Below are 19,689 nucleotides of genomic sequence, written 5' to 3'. Positions count from 1 at the left end.
ACTCTTATTTTTGGAGGTGGGCCAATTCCATTTCGAGACGAGGTGAAGCCTGTCTTCCACCTGAGAACAGCCAGATTCACCGGCAGTCGAATTCGGTCAAGGTCATTCGAAGGGCAAATTTCGGGCGTCCTAACCATGTTTGGGACATTCTTCATGTGCCATATCAGGGCCGCCGTGGTGGCTAAGTGGTTATGGCGCTCGGCTGCTGGCCCGAAAGACGCGGGTTCGATCCCGGCCGCGGCGGTCGAATTTCGATGGAGGAGAAATTCTAGAGGCCCGTGTACTGTGCGATGCCAGTGCACGTTAAAGAACCCGAGGTGGTCGAAATCTTCGGAGCCCTTCACTACGGCGTCCCTCATAGCCTGAGTCGCTTTGGGACGTTAAACCCCCATACACAATATACACCATCATGTGCCATACCATGTGTTGCTGTCCTTACCCTGCAGGACCGTCCCCAGAATTGAGCTTCATTGCCATGCACACCCATTTCCTTACTGAGTCTGGCTGAGGCTTCATTTTCTCCGCGTGAGACATTGTCGAAATATTGCTTTCGTGCTAACAGAAAACAGGTCGGGGCTGCGCAATCCCGCCCACGCCACCTGAGCATGCCCAATGCGCAGTGGGCGTCAGGCTGCCCACTGACATCTTTGGGGTAGGAGCAGCTAAGTATAGTGTGCTAAGGCAAAGAATGCGAGGTGAGCTGTCGCCCTAGCAGACTGCGAGTCAGTGCGAGCAGCGATTTAAATAGAAATTGTAAATTATAGACATGCTGCACCATCATCATCACCATAAGCCTGACTAGGCCCACTGCAGGGCAAAGGCCTCTCCCATGTCTCTCCTATTAACCCTGTCTTTTGCCAGCTGCGGCCACCGTATTCCCGCAGACCTGCTGCATGTTTGCAAACAAACAAGGTGTCACTGCAGTCGCTAGCGGGCTCGCGGTAGGCTTGTAGGCGCGTTGTCGGTTTGTGCGAATCACCAAGTGGTTGATGCTGTTGATGCTTTGAACTTCGTAATTTCTCGAAGTGCACAGGCTCGTGTTGACCACGTACGGCCTATTCAGAGATATTGTTTGGCACTGTGTGTTGTATATATGATCAGTTGCAAACAGAAAGCGTTGCTGCCGTTGATTTCTACGCTAGACGTGGAATAAAATAACCACTTTTTGACGCTCTGTACTAGCCGGAATAATTCCACTTCGGGATAGCAGTGAGGAGAAGCTCTGGCGTTGTTTCGGCGGAGCAGACGTGCGCTCACCGTCACTTGACACACGTGCCGCGCAGCGAGGCAAGTGGGGACAGCGTCGTGTCTCCAGTCTCCTCTGTCGCGTGTAAGCGCTGCTTTTCGCCACAAGATCATGCACCAACGAGGCCGATTTGTCACCTTATTAAAATGGCCAAACTGATCGCAATTTTTTGTGCAGTAGAAATTTAGAAAATTACGCTTTTTTGATGTGTGGGCGTCGAAGATTGAGCGAATCGCTCTTCTGGTGTCCTCGGCGCAACGCGAATTCCACGGGTTTCCGACGACGGTGCACCACTATCTTAGTATCACTTGGAAGCGGAATGATCAGAAGATCAGAGGTTCCATTGATTGCAGTGCCGCATTTCTTTGACCAAAAGAAAAAGCTACGAGGGTGAACGAAGCAAACGAGTGAATAAACTTTAAGGTTGGTTTTCTCAGCTTTCACGTTTTCTACGATTGGCATCACTCATCCCTTCGTAATTTCGTAACGAATAAAAATAGAATGATTCTATTTGCTGCGAATGAATCCTGAGACGTTGATTTTTTTATGGTTTTGTTTATGAAGGTTTAACGTCCCAAAGCAACTCAGGCTATGAGAGACGCCGTAGTGAAGGGCTCCCGAAATTTCGACCCCCTGGGCTTATTTAACGTGCGCTGACATCGCGCAGTACACGGAACTCTAGAATTTCGCCTCCATCGAAATTCGACCGCGGCGGCTGGGATCGAACCCGCGTCTTTGGGGTCACCAGCTGAGCGCCATAACCACTGAACCACCGCGGTCCTGAGAGATTGAGTAGTGTAATAAATCTGACAATTTTTTGTACACATGCAGTAGCATGTTGAAGTTATTTTTCTAAGAAATGTCTTCACGTAAATATGCATGCTAGAGTTTAACTTTTGTTTGCATACGTACTTTGCATAAAAAAAAGAACAGTAGCGTCATCACACAAAGCAGGGCTTTGTGAACATGCTGGCATAAAAAATTTGCGCACTTTCTACTTAATTATTCCACACTCGGAGATGACTTGACGACGGTGTTAATTATAATAACCCAACATCTGTACCAGCCAGCTGAAAATAAAGCACAGCACTGAAATTAGCATAAAAAGTTCAGTTGTGCCAAATTTGGTTACATCTCATGCATAAATAACGAAAATACTTTCAATTTCCGCGTCTCCTCTCAATCTCGCTGCATTGTTTCACCCGACAGTTTCTGTTAGTGTACCCCGTAAATGAAACGTTTGCATAGCCGCCGCGGTGGCTCAGTGGTTATGGCGCTCGGCTGCTAACCCCAAAGACGTGGGTTCGACCTCGGCCGCGGCGGCGGTCGAATTTCGATGGAGGCGAAATTCTAGAGGCCCGTGTACTGTGCGATGTCAGTGCATGTTAAAGAACCCCAGGTGGTCGAAATTTCCGGGGTGCTCCACTACGGCGTCCCTCATAGCCTGGGTCGCTTTGGAAAGTTAAAACTCCATAAACCAAACCAAACCAAACCGAAACATTTCCCTAGCAACGCAGGAGTCTGATTGAAAGACGCAGGGGCTCAAGCCGAAAAATTCCACTCGCCTGCAACTACGTGTGCTGGACGCAGCTTCGTGTGCTCTCATCTATTTGCGCTAGCTTTATGAGATACTTTGGAGGCCGTTGTCATGCGATGGCAAAAACGAAGACAAAAGCACGCTGCAACTGGAAACGAGGAAGAAGAAACGAGGAAGAAGATATAGAAGCATTGACGATATAGGATCATTGACAGGCTCCCAAAGCACGCGCAGGGCCCTTGCTGAAGACTCGATCGCCGCCGGCCACCAAAGACACCGGGCGCTGTACCGGTGCTACGAAGTGAGACATCCCCGGGGTTCCTCCTAAGAGCTCTGTCTCGACGCGTTCGTCCTGTTCATCGCTGCCCCGACGGCTCTGCTCTGCTGGGAACGATCGGCTAAGTTTCGGGTGGCTGATTGTGGCATTTTCTCTCTGCGTCTTTGCGCGGTAAGGCAGTAAGTCCGGACTATGTCCACCCAGTCTCCTGGCCAGGGGAGTTCCCTCTGGTCGGCTTCTCTGTCAACTGATCTCCTACCGTTGGAAGCTTTTTTGCGCAGTGGTGTCGGCAGTATCCCTGTCGCGCTGGTGCCTAGGGATGGTGGTGCTATCAGGATGAACAACCCTGGTGCTGTTCGGGCTGCTCTCCAGTCAACGACTTCTCATTATGAGTCAATCTCAGAGGTTCGCCAGTTTGGACGCGGTGGCATTCTGTGCAGATCGCCAGACCTCGCCTGTGTAAGAGATTTACTAAAATCCTCATCCTTTGCCTCCCTTCGGGTAAGTTCTTTCATCCCTTCTCATCTGGCGTGCACGAAAGGTATTGTACGAGGTGTAGACTCTTCCCTGTCTACGGCAGAGACTCTTGAGCTTCTGTCGGCTGCAGGTGTTGTTGCTGTGCAGCGCTGTAGCCGGGATGTAAACAACGTGCGGATGCCCACTGAATCAGTGATTGCTACCTTTGCCGGCACTTCCTGCCCATCTTAAATCAAGGCATGGCCTCTAATTTTTCGAGTAGACCCATTATCATCTCGGCCTCTGCAGTGTAACAACTGCTGGCGCTATGGACATAGCGCTGGCGGTTGCAAATCCAACTTGAGGTGTTGCAACTGTGGGGATGGTCATTCAACAAGCACCTGCACTGAGAAGAATAAGAAGTGTTGCCTTTGCGGTGGTGCGCACTCTGCAAACTACTCAAATTGTCCCTCTCGAGCTCAGGAAATTCAAATTCTGGAAATAATTGACAGGAAACGCTGTTCGCGCCGTGACGCTATTTCAGAGGTCAAAGAACGTGCCCACGGTTATGCCGGTGTGACCGCTCGGCAAGGTGTCATGTTAGACTCAACGCTGTCCCAGGCAATTGCGGCTGCTGTGGAGGCTTCGATGTCTAAAATGGTAGAAAAGATTGTCGCAAGTGTGTCGGAGTGCTTTACAAACGTTCTAGCGTCTCAGATTACACATGCCGTGCAGGCTAGTTTGGCACCTCTTTCGACAACAATTCCCTCTCCTCTTATCCGGTCTCAAATTCCAGTAGCATCACAACCCCAGGAGCAAACTTCTGTCACTGCCGCTGTACCTACCTCGGGTACTTCGAGGGATGTTGATATAATGTATGATTCCGAGATGGTGGAGCCTGATGCGCGGCTTCTTAAGCGCAGTGGGTCCCCCATGTCTCATTCGTTGTCTTCTCAGGGCACCCAGCCCAAATCAAAGACGAAGCAGCTTGGCACTAAACCCAAGGATACCATTTTGGAGCAGGCAGTTGCTGCTGCTAGACTTTCGCAACCATAGCCTCGTTGCGAGTTCTGCAGTGGAACTGTCGCTCTATTCTTTCCGCTTCCACAGATTTACACTGCCTTTCTACTCAGCTTAATCCGGATGTCTTAATTCTGCAAGAAACGTGGCTTTCAACCGACAAACATTTTCATATCAAAAATTACCGGTCATTTCGCCTAGACCGCCAGTCAAGAGGCGGGGGTTTACTAACTTTAGTCTCTTCAAAATTTTGCCACAGGGCTTTGGTATCTTTTCAACAAATGTCTCCTGACTGTGAGATTTTGGCAATAGACTTTGTACTTCCTGGGTGCTCTCCATTTTCAATAGCAAATTGTTATTTCCCCAATGGAGTCCAGGATGTTAGACTTCTGGATTTTTTACTCGTAAACTGTAAAAACCCAGTTCTCGTGGCTGGGGACTTCAATTCTCACCATGTGTCTTGGGGTTTTAGGACTAATTCGTGCGGAAAGTGCCTTTGGGACTGGGTTTCTGATCACAACCTGATGTGCTTAAATTCAGGATCGGCCACTTATCTTCGCTCACACACTCAATCTGTTTTAGATCTCACGTTCATTAGTCCTGCAATTGGCGTAACGAATTGGTCGACAGTTGATAGCGGCACTTCAAGTGATCATATACCTATTCATTTTGATATCATATGTCGTGTTACTCCGGCGTCTTCTCAGTTGCGGTCACATGTAAATTATGACAGATTTCAGACGGCGTTGCGCTCTGCCCTTGCTCCAGTGTCTAACATCGCCGAGGTCCACCAGTCAGCAAGCATATGTCTGGCTAATGAGGAAAGCCGTAAAAAGTCGGAGTTCCTGGTGAGGCCAATAAAAGGGAATTCTTCTAACTGGTGGAATGCGGACTGTACAAGAGATTACAGGCGGAGGAAGGCAGCATGGAAAAAGCTTCTTCATAACCAATGTCCGAATAACTGGAGTGATTATAAATTTATTGCAGCCACCTTTAAACGCACAGTTTCTCGCGCAAAGGAAAAATATGACTCAAAAGACTTCGATTATCTTTCAAAGGCGGGCAACCGACGTGCACTATTCGGTTTTCTACGGTCTAGGAAACAGCTCATGTCCTCTCATAATTTTCAGTCATTAGTTATGTCACCTGTAGAAGCTATCCAGGCGGTTGAATTAATAGCCACAGGCCTGCAAAAGCGGTTCTCGTCTTTACTACCTATGCGACCATTGTTGTTTGCACCAGTCGTACCAAATGATAATGACTCACAAGTAAATCTATCAGAGCTTTCACAAGTTGTCCAGAGATTGCCAGCTGCTGCTCCTGGCCCTGATGGTGTTACCACAAAGATGCTCAAGATTCTATTTGAAGAGTCTCCCAACTCCTTATTGCACCTAATAAACTACTCTCTCAAACACGCTTGGATACCTTCTGAGTGGAAGCTGTCCAAGGTGATCCCTTTACTTAAAAATCAGGGTGGAGGCTATGAATTGGATAATATTAGGCCAATTTCTTTAACATCAAACGTGGTAAAGTTGATAGAAAGGTTGTTACTAATTCGGGTGTCAGCCATTGTGGACCGCAAAAGTATACTCAGCCCGTGCCAACTCGGTTTCCGGCCACGGTGTTCGATATGGAATATACATGCTGATCTTGAGAGTAGAATTCTCCTTGCTCGTCGTCAACGCCTGGTCGCGGTTTTGGTTACGTTAGATGTCGCCAAAGCTTACGACAGTGTAAAACACTCCATCCTGATACATAGGCTACAGTCTCTTCAATTTCCAGATTATATAGTTGCATGGATATCTGCATTTCTTCATAACAGGGAATTCTTTTGCGTCCATAATGGTGTTCATTCAGAGAGGTATAGACAAACGCGAGGTGTACCGCAAGGAGCTGTTCTTTCTCCTGTGCTCTTTAATATTCTGTTAAGCTCAATTCCTCTCCACCGCCATGTACGCACTTACGTCTATGCGGACGACATTGCGTTTTTTGCTGCTGCGCCGGATATACATTCTCTGTATGGTCTGTTGCAGTCATATTTGAATACACTTGAGCACTGGTTGAGCGCATTACACCTGAAGTTAAATGTTGGCAAGTGCGCTACTCTTGTTTTCCCTCTATTCACTCCTGTAGTGGTCTCTCTCGCTTGCCAGTTAAAAATAATACCGCAGGTTCAATCCCTAAAATACCTAGGGGTCATTTATGACAACAAACTCACCTGGCGACCTCACATTGACCATGTCGCGGCGAAAGGGGCTCGTGCCGTGGGCATGTTACGGAGATTATGTCATCACCGGTACGGCATGCGCAGAGATGCGCTATTAATGATCTACATAATGTATGTCAGGCCAATTTTAGAATTTGGATCAGTGTTGTTTTCAGGCTCGGCTACATATAAACTTCGCCCTCTCGTCCTTTTAGAGAGGGAAGCACTTCGCATGTGCCTCGGCCTTCCAAAATGCGTGGCTATCAATGTGCTGTACCTTGAAGCCCGCATTCCGTCTCTCTTATCACGACTTCAATTTTTAACTGTGCAAACTTACCTCAGGATCTATGAATCCCATTTCCACCGTTCCCAAAGCATTTTCTGTTCTCAGCCGACCTCCTTTTTTGGTGTCCCCTGGTCTCGTTTCAATTCCCCTCAGGTAGTGTTTGCGCAAAGATTACTTCAGCCTTTAGATGTAAACATTTATGATATCCTTCCTGCGCTTCAAAATGGGCCCACTATCCACATTGTTTTCGACGACATATTCCCAAAAAATGCAAAACTTTTGCCACCGAGTATTCTAAATGGCCTTCTAGAAGATCATCTGAGGACCCTACCAACCGATAGAGCAATAGCCACTGATGCAACGCAATGCAATGAAAAAGCAGGTGTGGGAATATTTTGCTCCCATTTAGACTGGTCCTTTTCTCTGCGCCTTCCAGATTTCACCCCTATTTTTCAAGCAGAGTTTCTAGCAGTTGTACTTGCTCTACGCAAGCTAGACCCCTCTATTACAGCAGTTGCAGTAATTACTGATTCTTTATCTTTGTGTTCGTCCCTCGCTGCACAGGTTGACGGTCCCATTTTATCAACTTTCTTATCCCTACTTCCTCCGCATTGGAGCCTTATTCATTTAGTATGGGTTCCCGGCCACAGCAGTGTGACAGTAAATGAGATTGCTGATAATCTCGCAAAGGCTTCCCTCAGCGGCCCCGTGTTGCCAATCATCCCGGCTACAGCCTTCATTACAGCATCTAGATTTCGGCGACGTGCGTTTTTAAGCTCGCAAGACACATCACTTTTAACATCGGCGGATTATGAGCACCTTAAATATTATTGGAACAGGAAAATTTGTTGCTCTCGGCAGCTTGAAGTATCACTGACGAGGCTACGCTGCCGCATCCCCCCTCTAAATTTCTATTTACACAAGTCGGGTTTGGCGCTCTCTCGCCTTTGTGCATTTTGCCGTGAGCCAGAATCCATTAAACATTTTTGGCTGTATTGTCGCCGATTCAACTCACTGAGAAAAAGGTTGCTGGAGGAGCCCTTGCAGCATCTTGGCCTTAGTTTGAGCAGCCCGCTCTTGCTATCATTTGGCGCCACCACATTTGGGTTCAGCCACAGATCTGTTTGCACCGCTGTTCAAAATTTCCTGATAGAATCTCACCGACTGCCTTGCTAAGTGTTTCAACCTTTTCTTTTCTATCAATTATTACATTTTGACTAAATCAATAATCTTTAATCACTCTCTTTATTATTATTCTTAAAATTTTAAAATCAAAACACTCATCCCTTTTCTGTTCATGACGAAAAATTCACCGGTGTTATGCTCCCACGTGCTTTTCCTTTTTGTTAACTGCGTTCAGGTGAATAGCCACCCGATTCTTGGCCGATCCCCCAGTGTGGGTATGTGCCATCTTTTGATAGGCTAACAACAACAACAACAACAACTCGGTAAAGAAGAAGAAAGGGCCCTTCTTTTCTTTTTAATCACTCGTAAATTTCACCCAAGGCAAAATAGCTTGGCACCATTTACCCTATTCTATGGGGTCTCCCCACTGAACCCTGGCCAATCCCCCGTCGTGGGTATGTGCCATGTCACGAAGGCAACAACAACGGCCCTTAGTGTCCATTGTGCTGATACGACCCGACGCTGTTCTACGGCTGTTCTATGTCGCCTCCCGCTTCATCTGGCCTCGGTGCTGAAGCGTGTCTTGGTTCTGCTGGTCCTGTAAACTCCTGGTGAGGCCGTTCCGCGAGTGGGGGATTTGGCCAGGTTTTTTCCCTTTTGGATGTAGGCTTCATGTTTCTTAGGCTTACGGACATGGCTATGTCTTCCTCGGGCACAGGTCCAGTAGCCTGGTTCGCCAGTTTGCCTAAATTCTTTTTGCCAAGCGTATCCCTGTGGCTCTGGTCCCTGTAGGAGATGGTTTAATTAAGATCAAAATCTCTCATATGATCCAGGAGCAGCTGAAGGCAGCGACTATTCGATATCTTGAGATTTCCGAGGTTCGACCATTTGCCAAAAGAAGAATTCTGTGCAAATCACCTGATTTGGATTGTGTTGCAGACTTGCTGCAGTGCACCTCTTTTGCCTCACTCCCGGTGAAAGCGTTTATTCCCGAGCAACTCGCCTGCGTAAAAGGAATAATCCACGGTGTGTATCCCTCCGCTACGCCAGAAGAAATTCTTGGACTTCCATGATGCCGGTGTGGGCATCCTCTCAGTTTACCGCTGCAACAGAGGCTGGAGGCTCTCGTATTCCAACTGAGTCTGTTATAGCAACTTTTGCGGGCTCCTCTTGCCGATGGGAAATCAGTCTGGCCCATTGTCTACCGTGTTGACCCACTGCAGCCCCGTCCATTACAATGTAAGAACTGCTGGCGTTTTGGTCAGAGTGGCAAATCTTGCAAGTCGGCAACGCGCTGCCGCGTTTGCGGTGGTGCTCATGCTTCAGACGTCTGCACTTCTAAGTCTGATCACGCAGCTGACGATCCCACCTGCCCAAAGCGTGCCGATGAACAGTGTGTCTTGGACATTATTCAGCGCGATAGGTGCTCGCGCGCGGATGCTTATGCCCTACTTGATTCGAAGCATTGTGCTTTAAAGGTGAGCGTGCCCTTGGCCGGTTGGAGAGGATCAGCAACAAAAAATTTGGTATGCGTCGGGACACTTTGCTCTTTCTGTATAAGACATGTGTACTTGAATTTGGCTCTGTTCTCTTTTCTGGGTGCACAAGGTACAAGCTTGAACCCCGGTTTGTTATGAGCGACGCGCTCTGCGCCTTTGCTTAGGTCTGCCTAAATCAGTTGCTAACGCTGCGCTGTACTTGGAGGCGCGGATACCTGATCTAAATTTGCGGCTCAGCTTCTCACTGTGCGGACGTTTTTAATGTCTTTGGAGCCTGTTCCTGAATTGGCTAACCCTATATTTACAACGAACCCATCTCTATTCTTTGGTAATTTTTGGCCTAGGTATAAGCTTCCTCAGGTTGTGTTCACTAATTCCCTGCTGTCAAAAATTTCTGTATCAATAAATTCTGTAGTACCAGTTAACCACCGCCGGGCTGATACTGTAGTCACCTTTGACGACACCTTCCCAAGGAATGCTAAGAATCTGCCTGCAAATGTTTTAAATGGGCTTATTAAGGAGTGTCTGGATAATTTCCCTAACCATACTACCGTTTTTACAGACGCCTGCCAGAAAAATGAAAAAGCAGCCATAGGCATTTACTCAAGGGCTCTTGAATAGAGTTATTCATTTCGGTCTCCTGACTATACCCCTATTTTTGTCGCCGAGTTTCTGGCCATTGAGTTGGCCTTAATAAAGAATCCCTGCAGTATCTCTCAGGTTGTTATACTTTCAGACAGCCTTTCCGTCTTGAAAGTGCTCGAAAAATCGAGGGATACTCCTATGAGCCGTTCCCTTCAATTTCTTGTTCCACCACATATTACGAAAGTACGCTTTCACTGGGTCCCTGGGCACTGTGGCATTGCTTCTGATGAGAGCGTTTATTTTTATTGCAAAGTCCGCCCTTGGTGGACCTATTGTCCCGTTCGCCCCTAATACTGTCTACTTGACTGCAGCCAGCGTCTCCAGTACTTGAGCCATGAGCCTCTCCTTGCTGCAGCGAATTTTCAACACCTGGCATTTCCTTGGAGTGCGCGGATGTGCAGTTCAAGGCAATATGAAGTGTCCACGACCCTACTGCGCTGCAGAATACCGCGACTAAATCTCTACTTATGTCGATCAGGAATATTTCTGACCACCCTCTCTGAGTCTGGCGAAATTGAGTCCACAGATCACTTTTTCCTCTTTGCGATTAACTTCTCGCCGTAGAGCTTACTTAGAGAACCCCTCGCTCGACGGGGGCTTGCTCTATTTATTCCGATTCTCCTCTCCTTCGGGGCAAGCGCCAAGGGATATGCATTGAAACCAGTGTGCGATTTTATTTACGAATATATAATTGCATCAGGTAGATTCCTCTGCTAGAATGAGAATTCCCTGCTTTTTCATTTCCGTTTTTTTTTAATCTTGATTTTTAATCAAAATTCGAGTCTAGGTCACAAAATTATCCAATTACACCACTCCTTGGCCATGAGTGCGTTTGTATCAGCATTGCACCCTGGCCAATCCCCCGCCGTGGGTATGTGCCATTAAGCCTGAGGTCATCATCATCGTCATCAACTCGGGCAATGCGATCGCGGCTGCTCCTTTCCAAACAAGCTTCGCGATCATGCACCGCCTCATGAAACATCTTATGACATATGATGCAGTGAAAAAGCACGTGGCTTTTAGCACACGTACAGAAACATGCCAACGTGGCCGTGCAAAAACGACACAATTTAGCAGACTTCTTTCTACACAGACCAAGTAATTATGTCGGCCATATTAAGAAATGGCCTGAAGTGAATATTAAGTGCCATGAACGCGGCTTTATATGATCGTATAACTTCCACACACGTTTAAACATTATCTGCTATCAACAAAAGACCGCATTCCTTGGTGGTGATTCAGCCTGTCAGCGCCCAATGAACACCCAAACGGCTCGACGTGATAATTACGTGCGCAGACATTTGTGTTTTTTTTCCCTTAAGCAATTATAAGCGTACTATGCTGATGTTCAGGAGAATGAACGCAACTCCCCAGCTACGAAGTACATTGCCTGGAAGCGGCGATCGAGGCCCAGACTTCGCGCTTTACTACCGTGGCCCATTCCTTAATGCGGTATCTATCAGCGAGAAACATATCGAGGCGCGGGCATGATGCAGTTGCGCAGTCCCGCCAGCAGCTGCAGCAGCTGGTGGGCACGGGCAGGCGGAACCTATTTTGCCTGCCGTGCCAAAGGCGCTACTGACATCAGCGCCACCGCATCTGCATGACGTTGGGGTGTGAAGGAGGTGTGTGTAGGGTCCACGCAGAGCTTTTGAATTTGACTCGAATTAATACTGACAAAGGCCACCTCTACTGATCGCTGCTCTAGAATTTGACCATCAAAATAATTTCTTGTCCCTTTAATGCTCGACAATGGTAGCGAGAAATCGAAGAATCACAGTGCTTAAAAATGAGAAAATTTTTCTTGTGCATAGATGTGGTAGGCTTTGCTCCACGTCGACAGAAAGTGCGAATTCAAGCGCATTCAAAACTGCAGGTCTCCGACACCGTCGTCGAGCCCTACAACGCCACCCTGTCCGTGCACCAGCTGGTGGAGAACACCGACGAAACCTACTGCATTGACAACGAGGCGCTATACGACATCTGCTTCCGAACCCTGAAGCTCACCACTCCCACATACGGGGACCTCAACCACCTGGTTTCTGTCACAATGTCCGGAGTCACAACATGCCTCAGGTGACGAAGCTTTCTTTTCTCAGGGATCGTAGTCTATTACTGTCACTCGACATCTCTATATGCGAAGCTGTAGTGAGTGGCACCGATCGCTGCCGTCGAAGAATGGCCCGATGCCCACAATGGCCACAGGCGCTTAGGCCTGCAAACTACTTCACCACACCTGAAGAGGGAATAGCTTGTGTTGTGTATAACTTCGTAGCACAATTGGGGACATGAATGGCGCGGCGCCTGCAGGCCCTTGTTCGCGGTGCATAACGCAAAAAAAAAAGTCTTAAAGCAACTTAAGTAACCATACACACGCAGGTTTCCCGGCCAGCTGAACGCTGACCTGCGCAAACTGGCTGTCAACATGGTGCCCTTCCCGCGTCTGCACTTCTTCATGCCCGGCTTCGCACCACTCACGTCCCGAGGCAGCCAACAGTACAGGGCGCTGACCGTGCCAGAGCTGACGCAGCAGATGTTCGACGCCAAGAACATGATGGCCGCCTGCGACCCCCGCCACGGCCGCTACCTGACGGTAGCCACCATCTTCCGCGGCCGCATGAGCATGAAGGAGGTCGACGAACAGATGCTTAACGTCCAGAACAAGAACTCGAGCTACTTTGTCGAGTGGATCCCGAACAACGTCAAGACCGCGTCTGCGACATCCCACCCCGTGGCCTCAAGATGTCTGCGACGTTCATCGGGAACAGCACGGCCATTCAGGAGCTGTTCAAGCGCATTTCAGAGCAATTCACTGGTCAGTCATTTATCAGAATTGCTCGAATTACATTCTACTCATAGCACAGCATGCAGTTCACACGTGCAATCTGCAGTTGCATAGAGCGCCTACTTCATCGTTCAAGGGCAACTTTGGGATTATTATTTTTTTTAATCTTAAGGTGGCACTCCCGTAAGATTGCTTAAAGCCCTCTCTGTTCGTTGCAATCTGTTGTTAATAGAACTGTGAGTAAAACAATCATCAAAGAGCAAAAAGCAGAAAACCTAAACCAAAACAGGGGTGTGTTGGATACGGTGTTCTTTTGTGACAAAGATGACGTCACAAACAGTGTCGGCAAAACTTTTGTACGCGCATTTCACTGACAAACCACAAGCTGCAAGGAACGACCCCGTTCATTAAACATCTCAGATGACAAGCGCGACATTTCCCTGTTCACCAAGTGCAGACCGTGTATCAAGGAGGGGTAATGTTTCCGACGTTACAAATTTAGCAGTGCCCGTAAAAATCACTCATAAAGAGGTAACGAAGCGGCCACCTTTAAAGAGACTCTGAGGACAAATTCAAGTTGGGCTGTATGGAAATGTAGCAGCGATCTAATTGCGAAAGACACTTTTATCAGTAAGAAACGGAGCTTCTACGACTAAGGCTAGGCGAAAGGGAAAGAGATGGGCATTTGTTCCCATGCCGTGGGGAGTGAGCTACCTCAGACCTAGATACCCTACACAATCTCTAGAACTTCCCCCATTCAACCCTGCGCACCTCTAACCCGAACAGTGGACAACCGAAACGGGGACAAAGGTCCGTCCCCTTCCCTAGCCAGGTAAAGGTCAAAAAATGAAATACAGATGCCGCCATCACCGACCGTTTTTGCAAGGAAACTACAGTGCTTCAAGAGTTTTCTTCCTTTTTTTTTTTTTTGTCGTGGATCCCTGAGGCTAGTCTACATCGCTATTCACTAAGCGGTGGTCACGAATTTCGCTTGTCTTGACGTCACGAGTTTGAATCGAGAAGCGGGAAAATTTTTAAATCCAATTTTCTCGACATAATGCGTATTTTGTTGCCGGATAAACATCTACATACCCCATAAAGAGCCGAAAATCGATTTTTACTAAAAGCAAATGTCGGATGTAGTTACGCCCTTTAGATGGCGAGCGTGTGTGAGCACTCTCTCCTCACGCTAATCCGCGCCGCCGCTCAGCATACAAAAGAAAACTTGGATTATTCCACTTCTGTTGCAAGTTTAGGCAGGCCTATTTTTGGACGCCATCGCTCAATCCGATCCTCATGATCGAGGAAGGCGCTTTTTGAAATCGGATACTCAGGAATTATGGACAAAAGTATTTTTAAGCGGGAAGCCGTTCATGAACGCAGTTTTCTCGTATAATGCAAGATTTTACTAAAACAATCAATATATCCGCAGATCACCCGAGGCAGTCTCTTAGTTTTTTTTCTATTCACGTTTTCGCTATCTTCAAAAGCGTTCCGGTGCGATCGCTGGAAACACTTTAAAAGGAAGATTTTGCTACATATCAGAATAATGGACCATTACCTTCAATATTTCCTTAACAGTGTCTTACAATTTTCCAATTTTCAAAATTTTTGCCGGAGAAAGCTGGACTTGTTGGCGCAGAAACAAAAATCCGAGCAGCTGGGTAACTTGGTGGAAATAATTCGGACGGATAGAATTGAACTAGCTGTATAAGTTCCGCTGCAATTCGTGAAAGCCTACAAAAACAACTAATATTCGTGGTGCCCGTCTTAATTTGCAGCCATGTTCCGCCGCAAGGCCTTCTTGCACTGGTACACTGGGGAAGGCATGGACGAAATGGAATTCACCGAAGCAGAGTCCAACATGAATGACCTGGTGTCCGAGTACCAGCAGTACCAGGAGGCCACAGCCGACGACGAGGGAGAGTTCGACGACGAGGACGCCCTCGCCGACACTGCCCGAGACACCGCCACCGAAATTCCCATTTGGCTTGCAGAGTTCCGATAAAATAAACGATATATATTAGGCAAGCCAGGCTACTGGCCATGGCGAGCATTTGGTTTTATTAGAAAAAAAAATTGTTTGGTGTGACGCAACACGAAACGATATATATTCGCAATAAAGTCCCAGCATGAGTTGGAAATAACGGCGAGAGCAAGGCTGTTCTATCACTTGGAGGCGTGTAAGCTCCTGTTCTTGTTGCTTGGCAAAAAGAGGGCGCCGCTACTGATGGTGACAGCGCTCCATAGCGCCACAACGAATGCAAGTATGCTGGCGCTACCAACGCGAACGAGGACGGCTTAAAGAAGCCTCGGAGACGTTGCATGTTATATACAATTAGCAGCTGATCATCAATTTAACCGTAGGTGAAATCTCCGCGACGTGCGGCACGAAGCGCGGTGGTTGCACCATGTGCTCGTATACTGATATTGGGAGGGGGTGGAGGATGTTCGCCCCCAATCCTCAAAGCGAGAGGAAATTTTATACAGGAAAACCATGCTGAACTCAATTTAGTTTTACAAAAAAAAAAGTCGAAGAAATGCATGGTTCAAACGGACCTCCCCCCCTCTCCAAGAGTGACCCCTATCCACGCCCGGTACCGGTGGACCATCAGAACAGAGTTGGATTAAATGCTTCAACGGTTGTTTTCTCATAAATGCGTTTGACCAGCGCAGCTGTTGAACGCTTTCGCGATTCAGTGTAGACCATGGTGTAAGAAAATATTCTTACACCACGGTGCAGACACTCCACCAGCTCCTGTGCGGAGCGCGCTCGAACGGCTATTGGGTGTTCGCGGTGACGTACACGCGGTAGGGTCAAGACCAATTTCCCGATCATCTCATCTCACAGAATCTGAGCACCAGGCCAGGGGAACATTAGAGACCGATGGGTACGCGGCGGCAGGGGGTCGAATCCCGCACCTCCCGCAAACAAGGCGGATGGCATGCGCTAGGGCACCGCTACGGTGCACGCCACAAGTGAGCTTCCCTGTAATTAAGAGACTGCTCGAACGCGGAGTCCATAACATTACAAGAACTTCGAGAGGTCCACATACAAGCCCAGAACCTTTGATTAGGTGCTGCCGGACGACACATACTCAATCAGCAATAGGCCTGCATCACTATCTCCGCAAACAATACATCACTAAGAAATATCTCTACCCAGATCTGCACTTCGATCCATGTCAAACCATTACCGAGGAACATGCACCCCCACCGTAATCAAGGTCGGAGAAAGGCGCGCGAGGCAGCGCGACATAAATGGTATGGGGATGCGTTTGGGTGGATGCCACCTGCGATGAGCATGGAGCCACTGCGGTTGTCCGCAACCCCCCCATAGCCTCCCTAACTTTCGAGTTTCCTTCAGGCACCACCCCTGAGGGAGCCGAGAAGACCGCTATTGCTCTGGCATACACAAATGTCGGTTACATCATCAGTGAGTCAAAAACAGCCATTCTAAACTATGCCAGGAACAGGGTTCACCACCCTGCACAATCCCTGGTGCACCCCCCCCCCCCTTACCTATTCTAACGCGCTGAGCTCATCTGAATGCTTGCGCACTTGGGAAATCCCAGCAACGAGGCCGCCGACTCCTTAGCCCGAGAGTCTAGAAGTCGGGCACAGGCGGACCTCGTGGGAAATTTCTCGAAGGAGCGTATGCACTCGTTTGCTGAGCTCACCACAAACTCCCGCGCTGAGCGCCCTCATCTCCCGCCACCCCACCCATCCCTTACTACCGCAAAGAAATCAGTCTGGCGTCCCCTGCAGACGCACACGCTACCTACAACAGCCCATCTCTATAAATTTAAGCCGGTACCCCCATATGCACCTTGTGCTCCCGCCCCAAGGCCACCCTTGCACACATCCTCCCGTCATGCCCGGCGTCCCCTCCCCCCGCCGGGCTGGTGCCTCTCCGAACCTGGGAGGACTAGGACACCTCGTTGCGGTCAACGGACCTGACCAGGCAGAAGATCGTCGTCAGCCAGGCACCGTGTCACAAGAACGGATGCATTGTATTCTTGCTTCCAGGTCATAGATAAGCTTACCTATCGCCATTTTTCCTACACTGAATTATCGATATACCGGTATATCAACTATTTCGTGAACCCCTTCGAGTTTCATAATCCAGGTTCGACTGTAATATTTTATTTACGAACACAAATAAAGTGACCCGTTACAGTGGCTTTGGCGTTCAGCACCTGATCCCAAGGTCCTGGGTTCGATCCCGTCCGTGGCGGCCGCATTTCGATGTAGGCGAAATAAAAAAACGCCCGTGTGCTGTGCGATGTCGTTGTATGTTAAGGAATCCCATGTGGTCTAAAATCCGAAGCCCTCCACTACGGCGTCCCTCATCGCTCGTGTACGAACCACAATTCACAAATCGAGCGCTGAAAATGTGCGTCGCATGCAGCATCAGGCCGAACTGATCCTCTTTATGAGTGGCAGCTCTAAGTGGTTTAACAGAGTATACTGGGGGGCCGTCCATATGCTACGTTTTCGTTTATATTAGCTCTAAGTGGGCCACATGCAAGAATATCTGGTACGGATCCAATTGGACTTATTTTTGGAAATGTGGCGGAGAGTTTGAAGTCTGCTTCACTTCCGCCACCGGTTGGCCCGGTATATTGCACTACCTCCGCAATCGGCCTTGTCTTCAACGCGTCTTTACTATCCTGTCTTTCTATCCCATCTTTCAACTCTCCTACTATCTGCACGTGGTAGCGATTGTGGCTCGGCTTGAGCCAGTGAGCAGGCCTGTGCACTTTCCTTTTTTCTTGCTGGCAACACAGACAGACAGACAAACCATAGGGACAGGAACTGCCGCTACGTTTATGCCTATGGTTTGTGTGTCATGCATGCTCGCCTGCGGCCTACTTGGAGCTGCCACTTGATTAGGAAGCCAGCGGTTAACCTTTCTATAAGTGTTCCAGTTGGAATGCCCCTCCTATTCCATTTGAAGCTTGCAATTGGTTCCAAGTAAATAATGGGATATTTTCCGATTGGAAGCAAACAATTTGTTTTGTGTGGGCCGGCATTACAATTGGACGCTCCAACTGGCCTTCCAATGGGTTCAAAATATACATGGGAGGGCACAACCAATTTTAATGGCCGCCTTCTTAGATTCGAGAAACCGAAACTATGCCGCCTTTTCGTCCCCTGACGTCATACTCACATAGTTCTACCTGGATCATTCCACGCCAAACATCCCAGGCGTTGCGCTCGACCATCTCCAATTTGTTCAAAAAATTCGTGGAAACATCGTAATGTGCGTAATGAAAGCCTGAAGCATTTTTGCCTAAAAAATTTATTCGTGAAGTGAGGGAAGATTGAATATTCAGAAAAAATGAGAAAACAGGCACTGCTAAATAAGCAAATATTTAGAAAACACTCCAAAAACTTTTTCATTGACATTTGCACAGATTCTGTCTTTCGATACAATTGGGAGCATGCTGCTTTACACGGCATAAATATTTTTTTTAATCGAAAAAAGTATGAAAATGTGTCATTTTTGATATTTTTTGTTTTAAATAAGAACTTTCTGTCGGAAATTCTGGAATAGCCGTTTTGTTCCTGTAGATGTCCAGTACCTATAATAAATTTTACAGGTGATGAGACTGCGGATGCAGAAGGAAAAAATCTAGTTACAAAAAGTGAATTTCGAGCCAAAACACTCGTTAATTTCACCCTGAGGTGGTCCAAGTAAAAATACAAACAATAGCGGATTACGTAAAACAGCTTATTGCCTTCCATTTCTGAAGTTTTTATCGAGGTAATTTTTGTTTAAAGCGAGGAAAAAATTTTTTTAGTTGAGCTCTCGGGCCGTAAGTTGCGTCGTCTCTTAACGCCTCTTCACCGCAGAGCACGATACTGCAGACACTGTAGCCACGCGAAACCTTATAGTCCTTGTTCTTAAGTGAGGTTTGCACTGCAGGCAAGCATGGGAACACTGAGTAGTCAAACAGGTGTTCGTGCGAAAAGATTTTCTTAACGCTGCTAGTGCGGCACATGCCCAAGTGGGCTAGCTGTTTGGCGTGATTCTGTCGCAGTCAGTCATTCTTGTCGGCGCCATGAAAGACGTAATCAGCAGCATAAGAGCTTGTGAGACACCGATCTGGAAATGACTAGAACGATGCGGTGTTGAAACAATCCGTGACGCAGTAGCACCATGTGGTACCTGACCTTTGTGGCCGTCAGAAGCTCATGTCCGGTTGTTTCCGTTGTGATTAGTTTGTTGTATTTGATTTAATCAGTGCAATTTCTACATTAATACTCCAGCGACAACTATAGACGAGACACTATGCTGGTGAAGCACCTTCATGCGAGCGACGCACCTATGCCAACGCCTCCTAAACTTTTCAAGGCCTGTGCCCTCTCTAGCGACGTCAGCACCCACCGTCCTACCTGGGCATTGCCATTGCCTGCGGCTGCCTCCGGTTCTCCATACCGGCCTTTCCGTCCCGTCGCCTCCCGGCTCATTTTTCCCCTCTTGTTACACGCAGCTAGTTCGTCGAGCCAGTCGCCTCGTGGTCGCTTCAGTGCTGTTTTCCTTGCGCCCGTTCTGCGACATGCGGGCTTCGACATGCCTAACAAGTATTGTGTACCTATG

The 19,689-nt window shown here is 48.0% G+C and overlaps 1 pseudogene; it reads left to right on the top strand.

Moving 5' to 3' along the window:
- The window catches only part of LOC144113937 (tubulin beta-4B chain-like), a 33,169-nt pseudogene extending 18,079 nt beyond the window's left edge, over window positions 1-15,090 (top strand).
- The last annotated feature ends 4,599 nt before the right edge of the window (window positions 15,091-19,689 follow it).

Source organism: Amblyomma americanum, chromosome 1, assembly GCF_052857255.1.
Source record: "Amblyomma americanum isolate KBUSLIRL-KWMA chromosome 1, ASM5285725v1, whole genome shotgun sequence".
Lineage (NCBI taxonomy): Eukaryota > Metazoa > Arthropoda > Arachnida > Ixodida > Ixodidae > Amblyomma > Amblyomma americanum.
This window is presented reverse-complemented; position numbering and strand designations above follow the sequence as displayed.